Source organism: Mobula birostris, chromosome 14 (genome assembly GCF_030028105.1).
Source record: "Mobula birostris isolate sMobBir1 chromosome 14, sMobBir1.hap1, whole genome shotgun sequence".
Classification (NCBI taxonomy): Eukaryota; Metazoa; Chordata; class Chondrichthyes; order Myliobatiformes; family Myliobatidae; genus Mobula; species Mobula birostris.
The window spans coordinates 28,211,378-28,239,062 of record NC_092383.1 but is presented as its reverse complement, the minus strand read 5'-3'; the positions used below and the strand labels follow the sequence as shown (position 1 = coordinate 28,239,062).

The following is a 27,685-nucleotide window of genomic DNA, read 5'->3' as shown; positions in this document are numbered from 1 at the left end:
TGTCAGAATATTCTGAAACTTGGACAAGAAGCCTGGAAGCGGAGGCGTTTGCCCAACTGTTCCTGTCGTCCTTCGTGAGCTTGGGAGTTGCTGCTGTGAGTAGCAGGGGTGAGTTTCCATTAATACAGAGATTTAACACTAGTCTACCCTTGATATGTTTGAGCTTTCAATGACACCCTCGAACACTGCTGTGGCATTATTCAGTACCTTTCTTAATTTGCTTTCAGTTGACTCTTCTACACGGGTTGCTTTCTATTTTACAGACGATGCAAAGCAGAGGCACAATATGGCAGGGGTGAAGTAAGGTGAAGTATATAGGGTGGTGCACGGAATGTCACTTTAATATCTCTTCAGAGTCAAACAGGCTGCTTTACCTGAATAGTAGCAAGCTTTTAATTGTCGCTGTAGTTGTACTCACTAAACAAGATATGTGCATTCCTTTACTTTCCTGATGGATTATGGAAAGGCTTTGGAGTGGAAGAAGGTGAGTCACTTGTCACAGTATATTCAACTCTGACCTGTTCTCATAGCCATGGTATTGAGATAACTGCTCCTCCAATTAATTAAATAAATCTGGAATAAAGAGTTAATATCAGGAATCATGGCCATGAACCTAATGGATTGTCATAAAAGTACATCTAGATCACTGTTCTAAGCCATTCTCATATGGTCTAAATTTAACCACAGACACACTGCCCTCAGAAATAACCACACAGTTCATGGACAATTAGGGATAGCTGCCAAATTCTGGAGCAGCAGTCAAAATTCTGTGAACAAATGAAACAAGTATTTTTTGTGAAATGCAATGCAGTTCTATCATGGCTCTAACTCAATTTAAAAAAAAATCTCATGACAGCTTATGGGGTTGTGGCAAAAATAGACATCTAGAAAAAAATGCTGGTAGTTGGGAAGGAGGAAGAAGAGCTGCTGTAACCGAATCCATATGGTAAATATTAAAATTGGTCATACCATTTCGCAATTGCAGTAAAAAATCGAACAGTGTACATAAAAAATATTGTCTTTAACCCATTTCCCCTCCCTCCATATTGTTTGTCGTCCATCATAGAACCCAAAGCAACAGCAAGAAAACTTCATGAGGAAACCAAAAGCCGGAAGGGGTTGCTAACTGCCACCTCCTGCTCATTGTTGCTTAATTTAACACTGAATGCAATATTTAAATGTGAGTAGTACTTTTAAACATTCCCCACTAGGAATAGGGTTCCCCTGGTCCTCACCTACCACCCCACCAGCCTCCGGGTCCAACATATTATTCTTTGTAGCTTCCGCCACCTCCAACAGGATCCCACCACTAAGCACATCTTTCCCTCCCCCCCTCTCTCTGCATTCCGCAGGGATCGCTCCCTACGCAACTCCCTTGTCCATTCGTCCCCCCCATCCCTCCCCACTGATCTCCCTCCTGGCACTTATCCATGTAAGCGGAACAAATGCTACACATGCCCTTACACTTCCTCCCTTACCACCATTCAGGGCCCCAAACAGTCCTTCCAGGTGAGGCAACACTTCACCTGTGAGTCGGCTGGGGTGATATACTGTATCCGGTGCTCCCGATGTGGCCTTTTATATATTGGCGAGACCCGACGCAGACTGGGAGACCACTTTGCTGAACACCTACGCTCTGTCCGCCAGAGAAAGCAGGATCTCCCAGTGGCCACACATTTTAATTCCACATCCCATTCTCATTCTGACATGTCTATCCACGGCCTCCTCTACTGTAAAGATGAAGCCACACTCAGGTTGGAGGAACAACACCTTATATTCCGTCTGGGTAGCCTCCAACCTGATGGCATGAACATCGACTTCTCTAACTTCCGCTAATGCCCCACCTCCCTCTCTTACCCCATCTGTTACTTATTTTTATACACGCATTCTTTCTCTCACTCTCCTTTTTCTCCCTCTGTCCCTCTGAATATACCCCTTGCCCATTCTCTGGGCCCCCCCCCCCGCCCTCCTTGTCTTTCTCCCCGGACCTCCTGTCCCATGATCCTCTCTTATCCCTTTTGCCTATCACCTGTCCAGCTCTTGGCTCCATCCCTCCCCCTCCTGTCTTCTCCTATCATTTTGGATCTCCCCCTCCCCCTCCAACTTTCAAATCCCTTACTCACTGTTCCTTCAGTTAGTCCTGACGAAGGGTCTCGGCCTGAAACGTCGACTGCACCTCTTCCTAGAGATGCTGCCTGGCCTGCTGCGTTCACTAGCAACTTTTATGTGTGTTACTTTTAAACATGTATGATATAAGTGGCAATAAGTTTTTTTAAATGGAAGATTCCATACAAAAGAAATGAATTAGTATTCTATCATTTCTTTATCTTGTACGTGTTGTGACTGTAACTAAAGTCACCAAGAAGACACTGAAACAGGCGATGTTATTGTCTTTATTCATCACAATAAGCAGGCATTCCTCTGAAGACACTCTAAGCAGGTTCTCACAAACTCAAAAGAAACGTATTTATACCTTTAAGATCAAAATACAGTTTCAATAGTTGCAATGACATAATTTACTTCAATACTCTGGGTTGTTTCAATACTCTGGGTTAATAATGCTTCCTTTGAATTGCATATCTACAGTGGGAGACAACTCTGAATGTTCAAATACATTTGATGTGACATTTGCCTGGATTTCTTTACAATAGTGCAATTTACTTAAACCCACAGTTGCCTAGATTGCAGGCCAATTAACACAATCCCATTATCTTAATGTTTGGCTGATATATATATATATACAATCTCTTAGTGGGTCAATCTGTGTTTTTAACTTCAATTTACTGCTTGCAATTTACAATAAAAACTGAAGACTGGGTCTTGTGCGAATTAATATCTGCTATATTGACATAACTCCAGAATACTCTCTAACATGCCCACTTTTTGATCTGTGGACAGAAATCTACCCCAAGAAGGCCAAATATTGTAAAGGATTTAATTAAGTAGGGCTGCAAAAAATGCCCTTCACTTCAGATCCTTTCCACAATTACTAACCTATCATGTCCTTCTGTGCATATAAATCTACACTATCATCACTAACTGGTTATCTACAAGACTAAGCAGAGATGGCAATAAAATGTTCCATAAATTTGAACACATCCTATTTTTATAACATTGGATTGTCAGAATAATCCAACAATGTCTTTCAGTGCATCTGACCAATGTACAGGAGGGTCTGGGGTGGTCTCTGTTGGATTAGCTGCCAGGATCTTACCCCATTGGCACCCCTCCCACACTGTCCTTTTAATCATTCTCCCAGCCACTGAAAGGGCCCAGCTCACGAGTCCATTCTCATTCCAAGCTTGGGTGGCTGCTTTTGGATGCAGTGAACAACTGACATCAATTGTTATGAAGTGCCTCGAGAGATTGGTTATGGCACAGCCTACTGGTCAACTTCGACGCTTTGCAATTCGCCTACCGAGGCAACAGGTCAACAGCAGATGCCATCTCTCTGGCCCTACATTCCTCCTTAGAACACCTGGAGAATAAAGACGCATACGTAAGGCTCCTTTTCATTGACTACAGCTCTGCCTTTAATACCACCATTCCAAATAAACTGATTCCTAAGCTCCAGAAACTGGGCCTTAGCACTCAGTTCTGCAGCAGGATCTTCAACTTCCTCACAGACAGGACCCAGGCTGTAAAAATAGGGGACAAGCTCTCCTCTACAATCACTCTGAGCACCGGTGCCCCACAAGGCTGTGTACTCAGCCCCCTGCTGCACTCACTGTACACCCATGATTGTGTAGCCAAGTTTCCATCAAAGTCAATATATAAGTTTGCTACTGACACAACAATTGTAGGCCGTATCTCGGGTAATGGTGAGTTTGAGTACAGAAAGGAAATTAAAAACCTGGTGGCATGGTGCGAAGACGATAACCTATCCCTCAACGTCAGCAAGATGAAGGAATTGGTTGTTGACTTCAGGAGGAGTAGCAGACCGCACAACCCAAGTTACATCGGTGGTGCGTAAGTAGAACAGGTCAAAAGATTTAAGTTCCTTGGGGGTCAATATCACAAATGACCTGACTTGATCCAACCAAGCAGAGTTCACTGCCAAGAAGGCCCACCAGTGCCTTTACTTCCTGAGAAAACTAAGGAAACTTGGCCCATTCCCTAAAACCTTCACTAATTTTTATAGATGCACCGTAGAAAGTATTCTTCTAGGGTGCATCACAACTTGGTATGGAAGTTGTCCTGTCCAAGACCGAAAGAAGCTGCAGAAGATCATGAACACGGCGCAGCACATTACACAAATCAATCTTCCGTCCGTGGACTCACTTTACAACGCATGCTGTCGGAGCAGTGCTGCCAGGATAATCAAGGACTCGACCCACCCAGCCAACACACTTTTCATTCCTCTTTCCTCCAGGAGAAGGTTCAGGAGCTTGAAGACTCATATGGCCAGATTTGGGAACAGCTTCTTTCCAACTGTGATAAGACTGCTGAACGGATCCTGACCTGGATCTGGGCCGTACCCTCCAATTATCCGGACCTGCCTCTCGATTTTTTTGCACTACCTTACTTCCCATTTTTCTATTTTCCATTTATGATTTATAATTTAAATTTTTAATATTTACTAATTTTAACTATCTTTAATATTTTTAATATTTAATATTTGTAATCCAGGGAGTGTGAAGCGCAGAATCAAATATCGCTGTGATGATTGTACGTTCTAGTACCAATTGTTTGGCGACAATAAAGTATAAAGTATAAACTTCTTCTCTTCCTTGATCTGCCTTGCAATTAAAGTTGTGGAACTTTTAATATATACCATAAATTGGATCCTTTCCCATCATTGTTCCCAATATCTTTCTATCCTGATCCATATAACTAATCAACTGCCTTGTGGAACCAGCTTTCATTACAAAGTACAGTTATTGTTATACTTTAGCACATTGTTCATAGCTTGCTGACATGCTTTCTTTGTGTCTTCTGCATTCACATTCCCATTCTATTTCATCCACAAGACTGCTTTCATCAGGAGACTTCAGATGTGAAGCAGCAGGCAGGCACTCACCACTTGGATTTACTGTAATAACACTGTTGCTGGGTGGAATTGATCCATTCTTCTCTCTGCGAGGGTGTCAAGAAGGCAAGTCATACAGTTTCAATAGGTACAGTTAATGTCAGAGAAATGTATACAATATACATCCTGAAATTCCTTTTCTTTGCAAACATCCACATAAACAGAGGAATGTTCCAAAGAATGATTGACAGTTAAATGTTAGAACCCCAAAGCAACCCCCCAGCTCCCCACTCCCAAGCAAAAACAGCAGCAAAGAGACGATCCCCCCCCCAGCAGCATAAGAGCATCGGCACCCCCCACCAGCACTCAAGTGTGCAGCAAAGCATCAGCAACGACGCAGACTTGCAGTACTGCAAAGACTACTCATTCACCTGGTAATTCGACATACCACAGGCTCTCTCTCTCTCTCTCCCCTAATAAGGGAAAAAGAGGTGTCTCTGTTTCACAGCAAGAGGGGAGACATAAAAACAACTCAAACAACAGGAATTATGCAGATGCTGGAAATTCAAGCAACACACATAAAAGTTGCTGGTGAACGCAGCAGGCCAGGCAGCATCTCTAGGAAGAGGTGCAGTCGACGTTTCAGGCCGAGACCCTTCGTCAGGACTAACTGAAGGAAGAGTGAGTAAGGGATTTGAAAGTTGGAGGGGGAGGAGGAGATCCAAAATGATAGGAGAAGACAGGAGGGGGAGGGATGGAGCCAAGAGCTGGACAGGTGATAGGCAAAAGGGATAAGAGAGGATCATGGGACAGGAGGTCTGGGGATAAAGACTAGGAGGGCGGGGGGGGGACCCAGAGAATGGGCAAGGGGTATATTCAGAGGGACAGAGGGAGAAAAAGGAGAGTGAGAGAAAGAATGTGTGTATACAAATAAGTAACAGATGGGGTACGAGGGGGAGGTGGGGCATTAGCGGAAGTTAGAGAAGTCAATGTTCATGCCACAGGTTGGAGGCTACCCAGACGTAATATAAGGTGTTCCTCCAATCTGAGTGTGGCTTCATCTTTACAGTAGAGGAGGCCGTGGATAGACATGTCAGAATGGGAATGGGATGTGGAATTAATACCTCCAACGGGATCCCACCACTAAGCACATCTTTGCCTCCCCCCCCCTGCATTCCGCAGGGATCACTCCCTACGCAAATCCCTTGTCCATTCGTCCCCCCCATCCCTCCCCACTGATCTCCCTCCTGGCACTTATCCGTGTAAGCGGAACAAGTGCTACACATGCCCTTACACTTCCTCCCTTACCACCATTCAGGGCCCCAAACAGTCCTTCCAGGTGAGGCAACACTTCACCTGTGAGTCGGCTGGGGTGATATACTGCGTCCGGTGCTCCCGATGTGGCCTTTTATATATTGGCGAGACCCGACGCAGACTGGGAGACCGCTTTGCTGAACATCTACGCTCTGTCCGCCAGAGTAAGCAGGATCTCCCAGTGGCCACACATTTTAATTCCACATCCTATTCCCATTCTGACATGTCTATCCACGGCCTCCTCTACTGTAAAGATGAAGCCACACTCAGGTTGGAGGAACAACACCTTATATTCCGTCTGGGTAGCCTCCAACCTGATGGCATGAACATTGACTTCTCTAACTTCCGCTAATGCCCCACCTTCCCCTCGTACCCCATCTGTTACTTATTTGTATACACACATTCTTTCTCTCACTCCTCTTTTTCTCCCTCTGTCCCTCTGAATATACCCCTTGCCCATCTTCTGGGTTCCCCCCCCCCCCCCCATCTTTCTTCCCGGACCTCCTGTCCCATGATCCTTTCTTATCCCTTTTGCCTATCACCTGTCTAGCTCTTGGCTCCATCCCTCCCCATCCTGTCTTCTCCTATCATTTTGGATCTTCCCCTCCCCCTCCAACTTTCAAATCCCTTACTCACTCTTCCTTCAGTTAGTCCTGACGAAGGGTCTCGGCCTGAAACGTCGACTGCACCTCTTCCTAGAGGTGCTGCCTGGCCTGCTGCGTTCACCAGCAACTTTTATAAAAAACAACTGGTTGATTTATGGTGTTGAAAATTTAACCTGAGTTTAGTGTTTCCACTGGCTACCTCACTGGGTCAGGAGCACCACCTGTGGTCATTTCCACCGAGGAGAAAACCCTGCCTTTTCAGGCAGCTCTCTTACCACTACTTGGCTATGTAACTGCAAAAGGACTATCTTTTCTCCATTAGGTCCTCTCTGAGCAGCAATTTGTTGCTGTTGTTTTGCCTCAAATGTTACCCTGGTTACAGTGCTCTTCACATCTCCATATAATCTTAGTAAATTGGTTCTAGTAGTTTCTATGACCTGCCTACAACCACTCTTTGCTTTCTGTGCATAAGCCAATTCTGGATCCACAAAGCAAGGTACCCTTGGATCCCATGCCTCCTTACTTTCTCAATAAGCCTGCCACGGGTTACCTTATCAAATGCCTTGCTGAAATCCATCTATACTACATCTACTGCTCTACCTTCATCAATGTGTTTAGTCAAATCCTTAAAAATTCAATCAGGCTCGTAAGGCACGACTTGCCTTTGACAAAGCCATGCTGACTATTCCTAATCATATTATGCTTCTCCAAATGTTCATAAATCCTGCCTCTCAGGATCTTTTCCTTCAGCTTACTAACCACTGAAGTAAGACTCACTGGTCTATAATTTCCTGGGCAATCTCTACTCACTTTCTTGAATAAGGGAACATCATCTGCAACCCTCCAATCCTTTGGAACCTCTTCCTTCCTTATTGATGCTGCAAAGATCATTGCCAGAGGCTCAGCAGTCTCCTCCCTCACCTCCCACAGTAGCCTGGGGTACAACTCGTCCAGTCCCAGAGACTTTTCCAACTTGATACTTTCCAACAGCTCCAGCACATCCTATTTCTTAATGTCTATATGCTCAAATTTTCCAATCCACTGTAAGTTATCCCTACAACTGCAAAGATCCCTTTCCATAGTGAATACTGAAGCAAAGTATTCATTAAGTACCTCTGCTATCTCCTTCAGTTCCATATACTTCTCCACTGTCACACTTGATCGGTCCTATTCTCTCCTGTCTTGTCCTCTTGCTCTTCACATACTTGCAGAATGCTTTGCGGTTTTCTTTAATCCTGCTCGCCAAGGCCTTCTCATGGCCCCTTCTGGCTCTCCTAATTTCATTCCTAAGCTCCTTCCTGCTAGCCTTATAATCTTCTAGATCTCTATCATTATCTAGTTTTTTGAAGCTTTCATAAGGCTTTCTTTTCTTCTTGACCAGATTTTCAACAGCCTTTGTACACAACGGCTCCTGTACCCTACCATCCTTTCCCTGTCTCATTGGAACATACCTATGCAGTGTCTATCGCCTGGATATTTGCCACATTTCTGTCGTACATTTCCTTGAGAACATCTGTTCCCAGTTTATGCCTCCAAGTTCCTGCCTTATAGCTTCATATTTCCCTTTACTCCAATAAAACCGTTTCCTAACTTGTCCGTTCCTATTCCTCTCCAATGCTATGGTAAAGGGATACAATGATCTCCCACTGAGAGACCTGACACCTGACCAGGTTCATTTTCCAATACCAGATCAAGTACAGTCTCTCCTCTTTTAGGCTTATCTACATATTGTGTCAGGAACCCTTCCTCAACACACATAACAAGCTCCACCCCATCTAAACCCCTTGCGCTAGGGAGATGCCGATTAATATTTGGGAAATTATATCTTCCACCATGACAACCCTGCTATTATTACACCTTTCCAGAATCTGTCTCCCTATCTGCTCCCTGATGTCCCTGTTACTATTGGGTGCTCTATAAAAAACATCCAGTAGAGTTATTAACCCCTTCCTGTTTCTAACTTGCACCCACAGAAACTCAGCAGACAATCATTCCATGACTTCCTCCTTTTCTGCTATCTCTGATCAGCAGTGCCACGTCCCCACCTCTTATGCCTCCCTCCCTGTCCTTTCTGAAACATCTAAAGCTGGCACTCTAATTAACCATCCTGCCCCTGAGCCATCCAAATCTCTGTAATGGCCACAACATCCTAGCTCCAGGTACTGATCTACACCCTAAGCTCATCCGCTTTGTTCATGATGCTTCTTGCTTTAAAATAGACACATCTCAAACTATCAGTCTGAGCGCATCCCTTCTCTATCACTTGCCTATCCTCCCTCTGGCACTGTCTACAAGCTTCCTCTATTTATGAGACAACCACCCCTTCCTCCGTCTCTTCAGTTCGGTTCCCACACCAGCAATTCTAGTTTAAACTCTCCCCAATAGTCCAATAGTTTTGGTGATTGACTTTCCTACCTTCCTCTCATTTAAGAACACTGCATCCAACATGACCATAGCTGAAACATATCTCCTTTAACCTTCTATGTCTATTTCAGCACTTCCTTGCTAGGGCTCTGATTCCTGGCACACAAAGCAAATTCTCTGTGTCTTCACAACAGCTACATTCACTACAGCCACTTTATGACTTCTCTTCCCCCTCCTCTGATCTATCTCCCTAGCCCATGATACTATTGCTGGGCAAGTCGATTCCACTGCAACCTAAGCCTAAAACTTCTTTGGTGGGCTGAGCTCAGGCCATCGTTCAGCATTTTCAGGAAGATTGAATCACCCCTCCCTGCATTGTCCAACCTTGAGTTTTCCTCATATGCTCGATATTTACGCTCTGGCGGCTTCATCAGCTCTTTGAGCCACTGTCATCATTATTCCCCAATTACTTTCACCTCCCCTCCACTGGTTCACTTCCCCCATAAAGAAACCGTATCTCTCCTCATCACCGGCATTCACGCTAGTTGCCGCACTGCCTGGGCTATTTTGTCCCCCATATTCTTCAGGCATTCTGCTTTCACCAGCACGTGCATATCTTTCTGGTGAATTTCAATAACTTCTTCAATTTTCTGCCAGAATTCTGAATACCCATAAGTGAGTTTAGTTAAGGGCAAGTCAGACAAAAGACTGACAAGTGTATGAATGGTGATAATTAGAATCAAGGGTTTGCTGGGGTTATCAGAATTATTGACCTGCTGTTGTCTGATCTCGATAGTTGCCATCATGACAGAGATACCTGAGTATAACCTCTCTCTCAAATATTACTGCTCTAATTCCCATTTTAAGCAAAATATAAGGAATAACTAAAACTTAAGCAGCACATACTGTACTTGAAACCACAGAGCATGTACTCTGCAATCTGTGCTGCTGTATGCTTGTCTGTTGTATTCCTTTCCATATAAAAGATAACATCGTTATCTCAAAGTTTCAAACTTATTCTTAAAACACAGAAAAACATGTTCACAGCCAAATTCACTGCTGTACAGTCTCTCAAACAGGTATACACACACCCAAATGGCCACCTTTCGCAACTGGTATCCCTTTCTCACCAAGCTACTCAAAAATGTCTAACAGTTCATCCCTTACACGAACACACATGAGCACACATACACCACACTTTATACAGATCTCTGCTGTATTCCTTGATATTTCGTAATCTCGATGGTTGTTGAGCTAAACGGCTTTAAGTGTGGGCGCTACTTTGGAAAACACTCACCCCTCAGACAGCTTAAGTCTCTGGCCATATAGTGTGTTACAAACATATCCCAGATGAGCCCCCAAATATTGTGATCAAAGTCACCGGAGAGACAATGAAGCTGGTGATATAGAAGACTTTATTCATCACGATAAGCAGATATTCTCCTGAAGAACCTCAGGTTAGAGTCTCACAAACTCGAAAGTACATTATATTTTTATATCTTAACATCAATAGGTGATTCAATACAGTTTCAGTAGTTGCAATGACATCATTTACTTCAATATTTCAGGAAGACAATGTTTCCTTTGAATTGCATGTCTACAATAGTGTTACCTCTGAATATTCTGAACACTGTATAGTTGCTAACTGCAAACGTCCCTGAATTTACTTATAATTGTTCAAATTACTTAACCCCATAGTTGCCTGGATTGCAGACCAATTAAAACAATCTCATTGTCTTAACATTTGCCTAATGCATATGCACTTAATTTGTGGGCCAACTTGTCCTTTTAGCTTCAATTTAGTGCTTGCAATTTACTATAAAATCTGAAGACTGATTCTTGCTTGAATTAATATCTGCTATATTCGAAATAACCCTGCCAGTGGGGGCCTTAAAAAGTGGTTGTTAAAAAACTCAAATCTTTATTTTTTTCCATGTAATGCAGTCATTATTGGATGGATCAGCATTTATTGGTCATTCCCACTCCCCTTGCAGATTTCTTTCCATAAATCACATTTGTAAACCAGACAAACTTTCACCATGACCAATACCAGAAATGTTATTTCCAGGTTTATTTAATTAAATGAATTAACAAGAATAACCTCAGTATCTATGGTGATGAGTAAACAGTTGACATTTTGAGCTGAGGCTCTTCATCAGGAATGTTTGTTACTCTCCTCAGATGCTGCCCAACTTGCTGCATTCCTCTAATATTCTGTGGGTGCTGCTCAAGATTTCCAGCATCTGCAGAATCTCCTGTGTTTATGCTTAATAAGTGAGAAAAAAAGAACTTGAATTTTATTTAGTGTCATAGTCCTGTCCGTGAAGTCCATATTCTGGTTCACGGTCCAGGTTTTCATATCTACCCTATTTCTGTCCTTGTTGAGTTAATTGAGGCAACTGATGCTAGTTGGGGCTGGCTGCATAAATACCTCCAGAGACCAGGGCATGGTTGCTGGATTGTTCTTGTCCTTACTCCTTGTATTCCCTTCCCCTGCCTTCTGTTTCCTCGCCTGAAGCCCTGCCTTGTCTTGCCGGTAACTCTCACCTTGCCTAAAGTTCTGTCTCACCTTGCTTTGCCAGAAGCATTGTCTTGTCTTGCCGGTAACTCTCGCCTCACCTGAAGTTCTCGTCTTGCCTTGCTTTGCCAGTAGCCTTGCCTTGTCTTGCTGTCTGGTCCTGGAGTCCCCCTGTACCTAGCTCCTTTCCTGTCCCTTGCCTATGCCCAGGTAAGCCAGGCCATCTTGCCGTATCCTGGGGTGGGTTCTGTCCCTTTCTGTCCCTTGCCTCCGCCCAGGTAACCCAGGCCGTCTTGCCGTTACCTGGGATTGGTTCTGTCCCTTCCTGTCCCTTGCCTCCGCCCAGGTAACCCAGGCTGCCTTGCCGTTACCTGGGGTTGGTTCTGTCCCTTCCTGTCCCTTGCCTCCACCCAGGTAAGCCAGGCCATCTTGCCGTACCCGGGGTTGGTTCTGTCCCTTCCTGTCCCTTGCCTCTGTCGGGTGGTGATCCGTGCCCTGCCCAGGAGATTCGTGCCCTGCCCAGGAGGAGCCTGCCAGGCCTTGCCTCAAGTCTAAGTCTCCAGCCTCGCCTCGCCTCACCTCAAGTCTCCAGCCTCGCCTCGCCTTGCCTCAAGTCTCCAGCCTCCAGCCTCGCCTCAAGTCTCCTGCCTCCAGCCTTGCCTCAAGTCTCCAGCCTCCAGCCTCGCCTCACCTCGCCTCAAGTCTCCAGCTTCCAGCCTCGCCTCGCCTCAAGTCTCCAGCCTCCAGCCTCGCATCATCTCAAGTCTCCAGCCTCTCCTCACCTCATGTCTCCAGCCTTCTGCCAAGCCTCTCCTTGTCTCTTGCCTAGCCTCGAGCCTGTAGACTCCAGCTTCTAGCCTCTAGCCTCTTGCCAAGTCTCTAGCCTCTAGCTTCTAGCCTGAAGACTCCAGCCTCATCCTGCCTGCCTGCCAAGCCTTGTCCTTACCTAGCTCTGGGGTCCGAGTCAGAGGCATGACCCAGATACTGGGTCCTTGTCCAGTCTCTGGCTCGGAGTCCAAGCCCGGGCTCCTAGCTCTCTTGTTCAATCCTGTTCCAGGTTCCTGGTTTTCCTGTCCATGTCTTTGCCATCGCCCTGTATCCTAGTCCTGTCCCTAGTACTTCAGTGTCTGTGTCTTGCACTTGGGTCCGCTCACAGCCACCGCCCTTATGACATTTAGAGGCTGAAATGTTTCCCAGTCAACGAAGCCCTCTTAAAGTGAATTCGTTATTGTAAAGTAGGAACCATAGAAGCCATTTTGTAATCTAAAAGGTCCTTGAAGTCAGTAGAGTGTAAACATTGGTAATCATTTAGTAGATATATTTTGAAGAAAGCATTATGTTTATCATTTATCATTATTAAGATATCAGTGAGTGCAGCAGTGACCAGAACATATCAGAACTTTATTCAGGGCCAGCACCTTGGTCTACTGTTGGTTCCAGCATACCCGCAACAGAGCATGGCGGGCAGGTTTTCAGATGTACCAATTGCCTTATGCACGGAGGTATGTGGAAGGACTTTCAAAGCAAATCCTTGCTGTAAGTTATGTCTAGTCAGCATCTACTCAAGAGGACATACTGAGCAAAAGATAGAGACATTGTGACATGAGATGATTAAAGCAACATGTCATTGGCAAAATCAACGTTCTTTGATGCTTTCAGTATTCAAAGTTCTGTTTCCCCATACACCTGAAAGACATGTTCTGGAACATCAAATATTGCCAGAATAAACACCAGTGGATTTGTCGTAGAGGTAACAGGAGGCGAGATCGGCTTACCCTTGCCAATCCTCATGGAGTGAGGATATTCCCAACAACAGAGATGAAAACCCAACTGTTAAGCTGCACGTGGTCATTCATACCTTAAGGTCGTAGTTGACAAGATTTGCCTATTTGACTCTTCTGCTGAGATTCTCTGGTTGCTTGGCAGAGACACCATTCCTGCACATAAGGTACGTGAACAGCACAAGGTTGGGCATGATGCAGTTTATGCCAGACCACTAGACCTAGGTTGGGTCATGGTGGGTGAAATCTGCCTCAATGGTGCTCAGCCCACTGTCAACAGATTTAAGACTACTGTAATGTCCTGGAGTACAGGCACCCAAATCATTTCAGACCCTGTGAGAGTACAGTCTGTATGAAAGAAAAGATTGTAGGCAAGGAAACCAAACACGCTGACATACTTACCTCTGCTCAAACAGATTTTGGCAATATATCTTCTGTCATTTGAAAGATGATTATAAGCCTGCATCTTCCATCAAAGGTGAGGTCTTCCTTTGAATCATGAGTTTAGCAAAGATGAGTCAAAATGTTGGGTAGTTCCACTTCCTTTCTGCACTCCTACCCAAATAACAGAGAGCAGGCCTTTAGTCAACTTATATTCCTCAGTCACAATTGGAGAAGGAAACCAGTAATGACATATCATTATGTGAGCTCATGGAGACACTTTCTGGAACAATTATGCTGAGTTAGTGCCTCCACCAAATCCTAACAAAGAAAACTGGTATTTGCTCAATTTCAGTGTTTATCATCCCCCAAAACCTGCACAAATGTGAATTGTCTTTGATTAAAGCATATCAGACATTTCCACAGACAAATGTGTCATCAAAACTGGCAATTCACTGAAGGAGCCATAGGAGCGATAGATAGTTGGGGGAAAGTGAACAATGAGTAGCCTAGTCTACAGTTGTGTGACTAGTTCCAGGGTAAATATCAGAAACAGAGAATGACAGACTTGCCAGCAGATCACTTGAGCACTGAACCTGGATCTACACATGTGTGCTTGAATGTGTTTAGCTCATGGTCCATCATGGCAAGAAAAACATGTGGAGGTCATACAAATTGATAGGTGGTTCATGGGAAAGAATAATTAGCATCATTTTTCCAATCCTTGATGCAATGTTCCTTACAATTGGGTCTTCAAAACTCACATAACATCCTGACAACCCTCATGGCCAAGGTCACAGCTATTGTAAACACCAGACCACTTACTTCAGTCTCTACAAATCCAGAGAAGCCTCATTTTTGACCCTATTAGGCATCAAACACAAAAGTTTGTCTCGCCTCCTGATTCACCAGGTCACTTACACAATGCTGACCTATACAGGCAGCAATGGAGGCAAGTCCAGAGTTTGGCCAAAACTTTTGTCTAAGGTAGCAAAGAGAGTACATTAACAATCACCAGAGTTGGAAAAAGTGGAGAACTGAGAGGCCAAATTTACAAGCAGTTGATGACATCTTACTGAAATATAACCAAGCCAAGATGTATCATTGGCCTTGAGGACATGTCATATAAATGTTCCCTAATGAAGATGGGAAAGTTAGAAAACTCAAAGTGAGAAGAGTTAAAGATGATGTAGTAAGACTGTTTTCAAGACCGTTTTCAGAGTCAATCATTTGTTTGCCAATGATTTAATGTTACAATTGGTAAACATTTAGTAAATACAGTATATTTTGAAAGAAGTGTCAATGTTTATCGCTTATTGTCATTAAACTATCATGGCACATGGAAGGCACCAATGGATTCCGGGCGAGCTGGCAACTTTCTGGACAGGACTCTGTGTGCAGCTTGGGCTTTCTATCAAGCCTGTCTTCCACCCTTTCTGCATCACGGTCATTGACAGACATCCTTTGGGGTCTGGGATATTCAGAGCAGTCACATGGCTTGTGTACGTGAGCTTTACGTTCATCGTAAGTCCAAGCAATTCCTTCTTATCAACTCGCTCAGCACTCCTCTCATCTTGGATTACCCCTGGTTCTCCAATCATGACCTTGCTTCACCTGCCCATTCAGTTCCCTACCTGCAACTTTAGCTGATGCCAGCTTATAATCATCTTTTAAGTGATCAGATTGCCAAAATCTGTTTAAACAGAGGGACGTATGTCAGTGTGCTTGGTTTGCTTGCCTACAATATTCTCTTTCATACAGATTGTGCTCTCACAGGATCTGAAATGATTTGGGTGCCTGTTCTCTAGGACATTACAGTAGTCTTGTATCTGTTCACAATGGGTTGATAACTAAAGGCCTGCTCATGGAGACAGAGAAAAATCTCAACCTCACCAAACTCCCCCAGGAATCCCATGACTTAGCTATTGCTTTCAGCAAGTGGGAAGCCAGCACTCTGCCACCTCCACCACCCGACTGCATGATTGAGATCCTCACAAGTTCATCTGGTCTTCCTTTCCCCTCCTGAGACCCAAGACATGAATGATTATATCACCAAAGTGTTACAGCACATTTTCATTTAACTGCTCCAGTCACTTACAAAGACAGGTGTTTTGGCCGTGCTGTCATGTGTAAGCAGAGTGTCTAACAATGAGCTCAGCACACAGTCCCGGGGAGCAATTCTATTGTGGATGATAGGGAGGGAGGAGCGATTTTGCATCCTGATGTTCTGAGGTCTACTCATTAGGAAGTCCAACACCCAGTTGCACAGTGGTATATTTAGACTGAGGAGTAGGAGTTGTTCACCAAGGTTAATGGAATAACAATGTTGAATGCCAAACTGAATTCCAGAACTACCAATCTGACACCATTGTCTTTGTTTTCTAGGTGTGTCAGGACCAGATGAATGCTATGACATCTGTTGTAGAGCAGGTGTGTCAGTAGGCATATTGGTGAGTATCCAATGTGGCAGGAATGGACTTTTTGATATTTGCCATTTTCAGTTGTTCCAATCATTTCATGATGACTGGCATCAGTGCCATCAGCAGTAGTCATTTTGCTCATCGCAGTTTTAAGCATTCAGCTTGGAGATATCAGAAAGAGTTGGAAGTGAAAATGAAACAATTTCACTACTTCAAGTTAGGAACTACGTAGAATTTGAAGGTAGCACCAATCACCTTAAATATTAAAATGTAAATGAAGACTTGGAGAATGCAATTGTCGAGGGCGTTGTATGAAGGCAGTCCATTATCTGTACTAGGTGCCTGCGCTGATTTTGTCTGTTGCGTACACTGGATGAATCCCTCTGTTGATAACTGTTAGGAACTAATACACTGTTTTGTCGGTCATGGTAGTGTTCCAATTTGGTCTGTATTTCAATTAAATATATAATTTGTTACTCAGTTTGTTTTTTTTATACCTTTTTACACTATTTCCATGAAACTTTGGCTAATTGGGGTAGCCACTTAATTGAGCCAAAATATATTGGTCCTAATGTGCCCCAATTAACCAGAATCCACTGTAATAACAATAAATAACATGGAGAACATAAGTTGTAAGTTTCTTGAAAGTGAGTCCATAGGTTGTGCAATCAGTTCAGTTTTGAGGCAAGTGAAGTTATCTATCCATGCTGCTACAGGAGCCTGAAGATTGGATGGTTGTAACTGTTCTTGAACCTGGGTCCACCTTCCTTCCCAATGGAAATAGCAAGAAGAGAGCATGACCTGGATGGTGGGAGTCCTTGATCATGGATCTTATTGAACAATGTGATTGTTTTAGCTGGTGAATGGTGTGACAACAAGCTCGCTGATAAGTCAAACTTCCAGAGATTTGTTGTATCTCTACTCACCCAGGCAAGAGGAAAGTGTTCAGGAGGTTCAGCTACAGGCATGATCCTGCTCTTGGAGCCTTATCCTTTAGCAGACGAGTCAAGACACAGTGGGCTAAGATTTGACAGACTGGAAAAAGGATGAGGAAAAAAATAATTTCTACTGAAGGATAAATCACACTGCCCAAAGAAATTTGGGAACTAAGTGATATGACCTGTACAGGTAGGAAATAAAATGTAGAATTAATCTGGAGAGCTATTTGTTGACTGACAAAGACACAAAGGGCCAAATATGTCATAAATTTTCTATGATGCTTTGTTATAGTAGTTACATTTATGAAATCTAAGTCAGCATTTGGTATTGATTAAATCTACTGTGTAATATTAATTCAGATTTATTTATTTATCACATATTCAGTAGGTGGAAGCATACAGTGAAATGTGTCCTTTGTGTTAACAATCCAACAGAATCTAAAGGTATTTTATGACTGTGTTCAGGCAGCCCCCTATTGTCACCACACATCCCAGCACCAACATAGCATGCCACAGTGTTCAGTGCAACAACACAAACAGCAACAAAACAACAATAAAATAACAACCGCAGAACAAGCTCCTTTCCTCTCTCCTACACACACATAATAGGATAGGCTTCCTCTAGGCCCCCAGCCTTCTGTGGTCTCATGGGCTCTTATATGTTGGTCTTCTGACTTCCCTAATAGACTTTCAGAACCAGAGTTTTGGCCAATGGGTTCAAATTTCTGGACTTCATAAATTTTCAGGTTTTGATCCTTGATATTGACCCGTGACTCACTAATGACGGAACCCTGAACTCCAGCCTTTAAACTCTGGCCTCACCAGTGTTGGGACTCCAAACTCCAGGCCTCAAACCCTGGACATGTTGATTTACCTATGTAAAGATTCCTTCCGACACAGGCCTCCTATCCCTGGACCCATCCAACTGGTAGAACATGTTAATCTTGGCCTGTCACCAGCCCCTGTCCTCGCTGATGTTTATCCGCAGTGTTTGTTGGTCCAATATATGTCCACAGGTATCCTTCATCACATTCCCATATCACTGGCTTTCAAACATGGATCATGGAGCAGAGGCCTGGACTCTGGCTTGACTTCTACTTCTTCCACATCTCTATCCCTAAATCCTAACGTGATTTCCACCTCCCCTTTCTGTCCCCAAAACCACCCCTATGAACATTAAAAAGACAACTAAGCCTGAGCCATTATAATTTTATAATCCAGGATATAGTACTTCCAAACATTTTTTAATAAATCAACAAATATAACACACGTTCATGTCTTCATATCTTCCTTTTGCAATGTAATAGTACCTTTTCAGATATAAACTTATATTAATTTGTAAATTAAAAGGAAATGCAGATGTAGGAAATCTAAAATAAAACAGAAAATGCTGTATATAGTCAGTAGGTCAAGCTGCAATTGTGGGAAAAGAAGTAGTTTTAACTTATTAAGTCTGCTGTGATGAAAGGATTTCAACCTGATCTTCATCTTCCAAGGGAACAAGTGTGATGGATATCTGCTTCTTGACTGATGGGGTCCTCATGTTTGCCAAGCAGATTTTCTAAACACAGTGGCAGCCACTTGTAAGATCAAAAAGTTGTAACTTAAACTCCCAACTAATATCATTGTTTACCTTCAGGTCATAAATATGAGCTGGTCTTCAGTTCTTAAAATGAAAATGGAAAGTAGTAATAAGTTTGAAGTTTGAAATCACAGTTTTGCAAACAAGTTCTGTCTATGGAACAGACTACTGGCCCACAATTCCTGGTTTATTGCTGCTCCGGAGGTGCAGTAAAGACAATGGGTTAATTAATTTGGCTGGTATCAAAACAGACAAACTATCTAAGTTTCTTAGTTCAAGGAAGCTTGAAGATCAGATGGATAATATCAAATCCTGATCTTTTAACATTGGGAGTTTTATGTACTCAAGGAAGTTAGCTTTAGAGAATTAGTAGTGAGTAGCTGGGGTCTATGTCTCCCAAAAGCTTTGAGAAATTTTTGGAACAAAGGTATCTGAGGAAATATCACATACATGAGAAGTCACCTAATGGCAAAGGAAATGTATAAATGTAGAGAACAGTTAAAGCTAATGAGGAATGGGACATCAAGAAGCCTGAAAGAAACATAGGGTGAAATAGAATACATTCCTCTAGGTTCAACATCTGCAATGGATGATTATTTTGTCTGCAACCTTGGTATGTCTTTTTACTTTAAAGAAATTGTACCTCTCTTCTGGAAATCCTTTGTGTTATAGAAATAATTTGTAATTTGGAAGTATTTTATAAGATAGAACTCCTCTGAGTTTTAACTGTGTTTTAAGAATGTTGTTTGAATTCTTAAACAAGATTCTTAGAAACATGTATCACTGAAAATAAAAGAACTTTGTTTGAAACTATTTTGTTAACTGTAAGAATCTTCTTCTCTTTGGTAGTACTGGCGGGGGGGGCACTCTTTGCTTAAATAGTAGGTATTGACAGCTAAACTTGCCATGGAGAATCAACAGGGAAATAAACTTGTCTTTGTGGATTGTGTAGTTACAGTATAATCTCCCTGTAGTGAGAATAGTTGTGGCTATTTATATCTGATAGGGCTTAAGGTCTTTGTTTGAGTTTAGATCTTCACGGTCAGCGAACCCAATACCATCACACCAAGTCAAGTCAGTTATGTTATTACATAAACACTTAACACATTCCAATTGAATCCCTATTTCTCTTTTTCTTATTTTAGTCATTAGCTATTGAAACAAGAGAAACGAGAGATTCTGCAGATGCTGGAAATCTTGAGAACCACACAAAATGCCTGAGAAATTCAGCAGGTCAGGAAATTAACTGGTCTCCTGTTGAAACAGGATTAAGGATTTAGTGGTACTACATTATGCATTTGTCATTTCTAAGCTATTTGTTGAACTTTAATCAAAAAACTAGATCCAAACAGAATTATAAATATCTTGTTAAAATATATATTCAGAATGGTCTCCCTGAAAACATTTGGAGTTTGTTTTTAGTTCCTCTTGTAAGTGACAGGTAGGCAACAGGAGAAAAAAATAGATCCCCCGAGATTAAGAAAGAATCATAATCCTAAAAACGAAACATGTGGCAAAAGCTTAAAACAGTGTTCTCTCCCATACCTTTGCTCACTGTCATTGAAAAACCAAGCATATTAATCATAATCACACTGACTAATGTTAACGATCAGTCACAACAGGTCTACAAAATGCTTCATCTAGCATGACATAAAATTTGCCCTAATCATGGTGATTTGTCCTGGCACTTTTGCCTGTAGGACAAAACAGATACAAACAGCTCCTCCAGAATGCAATGAGCTTACTGAGCGTGAAAGGCATTTTCACTTAAAGATGTGTTTGCAGAATGCTGCCTCATTCTTACTGTATGGTTCTACTCAATCAATACTGCTATGCTAGGAATCAGTTGTAGTTCTAAATGTTGTAATATCAGCAAATTTTTAATGAGTATTTTGAATCTAATTCCAGCTGGCTGGGGAGAGACAATCATCTAAAGGACTATTCTTCCAGGAGTTGGTTTGCAAGCAAACATCGGTGGATGGAACAGCAATACATGTAGGAAAATTGCTGCCTCACAGTTCCAGTGACCCGGATTTGATATGATATCCGGTACCGTATGTCTGGTCTTTGAATGTTCTCCCTTTAACCATGCACATCCTCTCCTGCTACTCTGGTTTCCTTCCATATTAGTGAAGAAAAAAAAAGGAAAAGTATATAAAGCTTAGGAAGGTAAAATCAAACAGAGCCATTGAGGAGCTATATACAAGCCAGAAAATAAGTCAAGAAGGAAACTTGGAAAGCCGGAAGGGCCCACGAAAAGTGCTTGGCATGTAGGATTAAACAGAGTCCCAGAGCATTCTATACACACGTCAAGTACAAGAGGAAAACTAGGGTAGGAATACTCAAAGATAAAGGTGGGAACATTTGCTTTGATGCAGAGGATGTGGGTGAGGTCCTTAATGAGTATTTTACATTATTATTTACCAAGGACAAAGACACAGAGAATAGGAAGATCAGTGCTCAGTGTATTGATATGCCAGGGCATTTTCAGGAAAAGCTAGAGTTGGGTCTCTTATCTATTAAGATGGATAACTCCCCAGGGATTGATGGATATACACCAGGCTATTCAGGGAGTCAAGAGAAGAGATTGCTGGGGTCTTGACCAATACCTATGTGTTCTCTCTAGCAACAGGCCAGGACCTGGATGACTGGCAATTTGCTAATGTTATTCCATTGAAGAAGAGAAACATGGATAATCCTGGAAATTATAGACCAGTGAGTTTCACATCAGTGCTATGGAAGTTACTGGAAATAATTCTTAGGGATAGGATTTCTGAGCATTTGGAAAACCATGGTCTAATTTGGAAGAGCCAGCATGGTTTTATATGGGGCAAATCATGTCTTACTAACTTGTTTGAGTTATTGATGAGGTGATGAGGATGATTGATCAAGGCAGAGCTGTGAATGTTGGCTACATGGATTTTAATAAAGTTTTCAACAAAGTCACTCATGGGAGGCTCATCCTTTAGATTAAGATGTATAGGACTCCATAGTGAACTAGCCATTTGAATTGGGAACCTTCCTGCCCATAAAAGACAGAGGGTAGTGGTCAAAGGGACTTATTCCAGCTGAAGGTTTGTGATTGGCGTTGTTCCACAGGGATCTGTACTGGGACCTCTGCTGCTCGTGATGCATATAAATAACCTGGGTGAAAGTGTAGATGGCTGGGTTCATAGGTTTACAGATAAAATGAAGATTGGTGGTGTTGCGAATAGCGTAGAAGACTGGCAAAGAATATGACAGGATACCATATCAATTGCAGATATGGAGAGAGAAACGGCAGATACAGTTTAAGCCGGCTGAATGTGAAGTGTTGCACCTTGATAGGTCAAATGTAAAGAGACATAGCACTATTAAAGGCATGACCGTTAACAGAGTTGATGAGCAGAGGGATCTTGAGGTCCAAGTTCATTGCTCCCTGCAAGTGTCTACACAGGTTGATAGAGTGGCTAAGAAGGCATATTAAATGCTTGTATTTATTAGCTGAGGCATTGTTTAAAAGTCAGAAAGTTAAAATGTCTAATACCAGAGTGCAGGCATTTAAGGTGAGAGGGGGTAATTTCAGTCGAAGGATATGGAGTTCATGTAGGGAGAAGAGATTAGTTTAGTTAGCCATTTGATTACTAATTTAATTGGCTCAGCACAATATTGTGGGCCAAACAGCCTGCTCCTCAGTTGTACTGCTCTGTACATACAGTAAAAGATTCTACAGATGCTGAAAATCCAGAGCAACACACACATTCAGCAGGTCAGGTAGCATATGTATGACAAACATCAAAATTAAGTGGGAGCACACATTTTGTGAGAATCATGGTGTGACAAAACTGACATGGAGACTATGTCAGATAGGGTGAAACAGGAAAATGGCATGTCAGTCTGGGCAGGGACAAAACTGGTAGGCTGAAATTATTGAATGCCAATGCTCATGTGTTCTATCCATATGGAAGGCTGATTTGATTACGAAATTCCATTTATGATGTGAAAATTCTGATTCTCTAAGCGGGTAAATTTATTTTGCATATGTGTATATTTGATTACTAGAGCAGTTAAATTCACAGGTAGCAACATTGTTGGCTGACTGTCAACAATGCTAATTGGGTGGCAAAGTCAGTTGTTTGTGACCTTGTCAATTCTTTTGAGTCTCAAACACAAGACTCCAGGCAGACTTACTGTACAGTATTGAGAGGATAGAGTAGTGCCATGTGTTTCAATTTATAGATACTATCTCTAGCTATGTTGGTGTTATCTCTCTCTCTCTCTCTCTCTCTCGCACTATTTTGAAAAAGAACAATGAATTTTTCCTTGATGGCCAGGCCAATATTTAGCTCTTAAATCCGATCACTATAAAGCACTTACAAGAAAGTGGTGAGGCTGTACTTGGAGTATTGTGTATCATTTTGATCATACTGTTAAATAAAGCCCTAATCTACACAACTCTCCAGGCAACATCTTTTCTACACTCTTTCTAGTTTATTAACATCATTCCTATAGCAGAGAGCCCAAAATGTAGGAGGTGGAGAGCTGTCCAGATAGGGGCATATAAGATCAAGAGGGGCATAAGACGGGGTGAAAGTATTTAGTCTTTTCCCCAGAGAGAGAATGTTAAAAACTGGAAGTCATAGAATTAAGATCAGAGGTGAAAGATTTAGAAGGTACATCAGAGGCAGCTTCTTCACACAAAGAACAGTGTGTTTTTAGAATAAATTGGTTGAGGTGGACAGATCAGCAACATTTATATAACATCTAAATAAATATAGGAATTGGAGGAATTTAAAGGGCTATGGTTCCTTTAAGTTGTTATAGCTGGGAGCAGTTGTGGAAACAGGCTCCCAATACCGATCAAATGCTCCCAATGCTGTACGATTCAAGTAGCCTCTGACAACCAAGTCCAGCTCCTAGCCTTCATGTGTGGCTTAGCAGAAGCATTTCTACGGACAGGAGAAGGGGCAAGGACAGGCGACTGGTGCCTTAAAAACAGTCACTTTGGGCAGATGGGACTTGTCAGCCATGGTTGGCAGCTGATCTAGAAGAAGGAAACTCTGATCTCAAACCTCTGCTGCCTTGCGGTTATACCCACTCATAAGGGAGGCTTCGGGAGTAAACCCCAAAGGAAAATTCCAGAGCTTGAGTCCCTAAGACAGTCCTACATTGAGCTCAACGCTGACTGGAAACACCTGCAATGCTGCTGGTGCCAAACTGTATCGGTCTCTGCCGTTCCTTTGGTTCATCGGATGCGTGGAGAGGGAGAGCTTGCTACATGGGCACCAGCTTGCTTTTCATATGGTACTGCCCTGGCTTGCGTATCTAGACAGCTAGGACACAATATCCATGGTCAACCCTAACCGGTAGAGGCTACAATCAGTTAGAAGGCTATGGGCACCAGCTCACTGGAAATTAGCCAACATGATTGAGTTGGGCTGAAGAGTTTGTTTCCATGTTGCGTGTCTCTAAGACTCTATACCTGTATCAGATGATATAGTCGTCACCGTGCTTTATCCTAGGATTGTGAAGGGTGTAAATTAGGTTTTGCATTCCCATAATTATGGTAGAATTTGATTTTAAGGGTACTTGATTAGATGAAAGGTATTATACACAAAACGCTGGAGGAACTCAGCAGGTCAGACAGCATTTATGAAGGGTCTTATCCTGAAACATTGATTGCTTATTCATAAACACAAGAAAATCTGCAGATGCTGGAAATTCTAAGCAACACACACAAAATGCTGGAGGAACTCAGCAGTTTGGGCCACGTCCATGGAAAAGAGTAAACAATCGACGTTTCAGGCCTCCACAAAAAGCAAGATTTCCTGGTGGCCAACCATTTCAATTCTACTTCCTATTTACAATCTGACACATCAGTCCATGACCTCCTCTACTGCCATAATGAGGCCAGACTCAGGTTGGAGGAGCAAAACCTTATATTCTGTCTAGGTAGCCTCCAACCTGATAGCATGAAAATTGATTTCTCGAACTTCCAGTAATTGTCCCCCTCCCTCCCCTTCACCATTACCCACTCTTATTTCCCTCTCACACTTTCTCTCCTTATCTGCACATCAACTCCCTCTGGTGCTCCCCTGTCCCTTCTTTCTCTTCCATGGTCTTCTGTCCTTTCCTATCAGATTCCCCCTTCTCCAGACCTTTATCCCTTTCATTAATCAACTTCCTAGCTCTTTACATCACCCCATCCCCTCTCCTGGATTCACCTATCACCAGCCATTTTGTACTTCTTCCTCTCCTCTCCTCACCTCTCCTCACCTCTCCAGCTTCTCAGGCTGATTCTTTCCCCCTTCCTTTCCAGGCCTGATGAAGGGTCTTGATCTGAAACGTCGACTGTTTATTCTTTTCCATGGATGCTTCCTGACGTGCTGAGTTCCTCCAGCACTTTGTGTATACTGCTTATTCATTTCCAGAGGTGCTGCCTGACCTGTTCAGTTTCTCCAGCATTTTGTGTGTGTTGCTCTGGGTTTCCAGCATCTGCAGAATCTCCTGTGTTTGGATGAATAGCTGTGGTGTTTCTGAATGTCACTATTTAAGCACACATTTTTCACAAAACTATCAGTCCTGTGTCATGGTGCTAATTGGTAACTTAAAAAGCTGAAAATGCAAGGTAGGAACTCTGTGGTTATAGCTATTCAGCTTCCAACTACCTGACAGCTTCTACATCAATACATGTTCCCTTTGATATTATTTGAATGTTAGCAGTTATTACAAGAAAACAAAGTCCTCCTGCATATTCAAGATCCCAAGCAGTCCTTCTGGTGTTGACATGATCCAGCTGTTCACATTGTGTAGATTCTCCTTCAGAAGACCTACAGTACATGTTAGTGCCCATACTAGTTAACTAACACTGCCAGATATTACTGCTTGCCAATTTCAAAAAAAAACTCAGCTGTGAGATTTTCCCAGATGTTGAAAATTATAGGACATAATTTGTGATTGCATATGAGCATGTACACTCAAGTAGCAGTCACATTTTGAAAGCTTCATGGATCACACCAGACTTGAGGATATCCTGAATTGTTGTAGATCCAGAGATCAGACAATAAATCCAAGCAACCTCATGTAGACATATAAGATCCTCTGGTATTATTCAAAGGAAAAACCTTAAAATCTTTTGCTATTCTGTTCTACATTTATCACTGGCTTACAAATTAAATTGCTCTTCATCTCACTGATATTTGTGGGTTTCTGTTTGTAAATTGGTTGTCATTTTCTCTACTTTAAAATAGTTACTATATTGCAAATCCTAAATTGTTGTGAAATGCTTCAGGGCATCCTGTGATGCGCAGAGCTATACATATGCAAATTCCTTTCTTCCACCCCTGTTCTGCTTTTGTTCCAGATCATTAGATTTGGAGGTTCTAGAAGTTTCACTTATTAACGTGTCCTTCTGGATAGTCTGTTACCTGTATAACTCTGTCTTCATTGCCCTTGGCCTGCTTATACTCTTAATATTTGGTAATTTTGACCTGCAATAATGTGACTTCCATCTCTCACTATTGTGAGAAGAAGATAATCATATACTTACCTCCACTGCTAGTGCCACCTAAATACGTTGACATTTGGTTTTTGGAGCAGTTATATCTAAAGATGGTCCTGTGATTTGTTAACAATTACACTATGGATGTCAGCAGTGCTATTGAAATCTGCCGAAGTTGCCCTGACCACCACTCATCACCCACTTTACACAGGAGGTTCCATCCTCTTTTGATAATGCAAACACAAGCTGACTACAGTCCTTTTGGATATTGGCAAGCCAAATGTGGACAAAGTCCAAATCAATTCATCACAGTAACACTCTTTTGTTTCATGGAATGTCTTGTCACATTGCCAGCAGAGATTGTGAAACAAACATACATCTTCTGAAGCTCCCAGATCATATATAAAGCAAAGTTTACACCATCACATGTGACTCATCATATGTTTGTCATGTTATAAGTAGAGCTCTAAGCTTTTGATTTTCCAGTAATATTAAGAATATAGAAAAAAAGGAATTTTAAATATCCTGAAATGCTAAATGTCTGAGAATTCAGAAGTAGACAACAGGTCTATCAGGAACCAGGAACTTAACAATCGTCTTCGGTAGCGATCTGTCAAAGGATTTGTGTTCAAAACATTTGTTTATTATCTTTCCTTTCAGATCTTGACAGATCTACCACAGAAAAAGCTTGACATTTCTGAATAGCAGGAAGCAAAATGAATTAATACTTGTCAAAGTCATCAGCTGGAAAATATAATTATTTTTCAGAATAAAAGCTGTTCATTTCAAAGTTAAATTGTACATATAAAGAAGTAATTATGTTATCTTCGCATTTGCACAAAATAAGGCTTTTTTTGCCGCAAAAAAAATTGTAAGATAGCAAAATAGTCCATTTTGCACTTTGTATTTAGAGTAGCTGGTTTACTTTAGATGCCATAGTCGGTGTGCCAACTGAAATAACTCAGTGGCCACACCCATCCTATCCCCCTTCATGCATGTGCACGTGCTTGCGCTCCCGCGCACACACACACAAACACACCTTCAGGAGAAGAAGGGTTACCTATGAACATAAAGGTTTATTTGTAAAATGGCAGAAGGACTAAAAATAAATCCTAAAGAGTAATTCAAGTATTAAACTGAGTGTTTTTAATGAGTGATGTCACCAAGATATGAGTGCATCTATAGTCCAAAAACTGGGCTGAGAACTGCGGCTGGCTTCCCGTCAGATATTCCTTACACTTCTTAATTTTCACTTGCCTGTACTTTAAGAACATTGCCCAATGTAAAGCTCTGTATTTCTGGGTATCTAAACTGGAGAGGTTTGTTTCAACAT

The 27,685-nt window shown here is 42.3% G+C and overlaps 1 long non-coding RNA gene across 1 annotated transcript; it reads left to right on the top strand.

Annotated features, from left to right (window-relative positions):
• Positions 1-27,100, top strand: LOC140209471 (uncharacterized). Its single transcript, XR_011888992.1, has 4 exons — positions 1-108; positions 16,318-16,382; positions 20,781-20,921; positions 27,013-27,100. It is a non-coding gene; the product is annotated as an uncharacterized lncRNA (long non-coding RNA).
• The last annotated feature ends 585 nt before the right edge of the window (positions 27,101-27,685 follow it).